Here is a 1,836-nt window from a genome sequence, read left to right on the forward strand (position 1 = left end):
CAATTTATTTATTTATTCATTCATTTTCCAAACATTTAATCATTCATGCCGCACATTCTTTCTATCGTGTAGTATCGTATTTTATTGTTGTGTAAAATACTATCGTATTTTTATTGGTTTTAACCTTAAATTTGAGAATGTCGCAACTCTTAATTACAAGCTGGATTTATCCAACAGCTTAACACTTATTAATGTGTCAGTATTATCATTATAGACATAATATTCATCGTTATCGTCATAGCGATGTTCATTATTACTATTCTCACACCAACATCGCCATCATATGCTTATCATTTCCGACAAGTATTTGACGTCAGTTATGTGGGATTTATATATTCAGACATACCGCAATTAATATTACACCGAAAATGAACTTTGAACTTTAGCTTTCAACAATAAGAGGATAAAAGATAGAAGAGTTTCAATGTTCTTGATCTCGCTCCAGAGGAAGAGAAGGAAAATTGTAAAGCTTTTTTTTAATCGGACAAGTACTCAATTTAGAATCGAAAACCATAGCAATTTCCACTTCCCTTGCGTTACTGAAAGAGTTTATTTGTAGCTAATTTTAGTTGAAACTAATGTTTTTGTTTCTGTCATTATACTTGTTACCTTCATTATTCATAATCAATCAATATATAAGCTTGAAAACGTAAGGTAAAACGATTAAAGTAAAACGAAACAACCACAATCTTTTCAAAGAAATATTATTTTATAACCCAAATCAGTATTTCGAAACAAATAGTTCATTTCATTACATTTTCGCATTTTATCGTAATCGGCTTTTCTGTCGCCAGGAAGTACAAAGAATGATTATTATTTAGCAATCGTGAAAAGCTGAAGAAACCGACGGAGACATTCATATTACATTTTGAATTCAATGAAATGATCAGTAATTTAAAACATGGTTTATTTGAATGCCAAAAATTTGGGATTATAGTGGTTTATTATAGTAGATTATAGATTGTAGTAGTTTCTAGCATTTCAATTCAGTTTACCAATTCCAATGTTTTGAGCTGATTAATTTCAACAACACCAAACATCGAAAAAATGCTATTAAAACTTGATGCTTTATATTATCACTAAGCGAATTCCTGTATGAAAGGAAAAACATAATCCTCTTGCGTCCCATTTTTTGAACTTCGATTTTCCGGTCAGTATATTAGAGTGAATAATGGTTTTGTCAAAGTGATATTTCATTTTGACCATTTATATAAGCGCAGAAAGTGGGGGATGGAAAAAGGAAGAAGTGAGTGCTATGTTCTATTTGATTAGGAAGAAGCATCCGCAATTTCGAATAGTCCTCAAGGTAATGCTTTCATGGGAAAAGAAAAGCACTTTGTCATGCCCATTCGATCATCCTTAATTTAAGGCTTCTCACTATTTAAATACAGGAAAGAGAATAAGTAAATAGACGAAAGTAATGTTGAAAATGAACCACTCCAAATTTGCTTAAAATGTGACTAACTAAAACATTGAGATCCATTTAATTTTGCTAACGCATTCACTCAACATTTCTCATTCACAAATCCCATAAGAACAATTCGTTAAAATTTGCGTATGGTTAAGTGGAAAAGTAAGTAGAAGATAGAAACGCGAAATGATTTCATGCTGAATGAGCTCTTTTCCTGATAAGATGTTAGGAATAAGAGGCTATCAGATTTACAGGTTTGAACAATTTGATTCAGTCCCAACAAAAAAGTGATATTAGCAAATTGAAATTAGTGCCAATATAATCTTTCTTTGTTTGCCCTTAAATAGTTGAAGTGAGCTGAGAAATGATCAACTATGCAAAATAGACACTTCTTGAAAAGTGCTAATTATGAGGCGCAGTCACAC

The sequence above is a fragment of the Loa loa genome (genome assembly GCF_000183805.2).
Source record: "Loa loa unplaced genomic scaffold supercont3.102, whole genome shotgun sequence".
In the NCBI taxonomy this organism is placed as follows: domain Eukaryota; kingdom Metazoa; phylum Nematoda; class Chromadorea; order Rhabditida; family Onchocercidae; genus Loa; species Loa loa.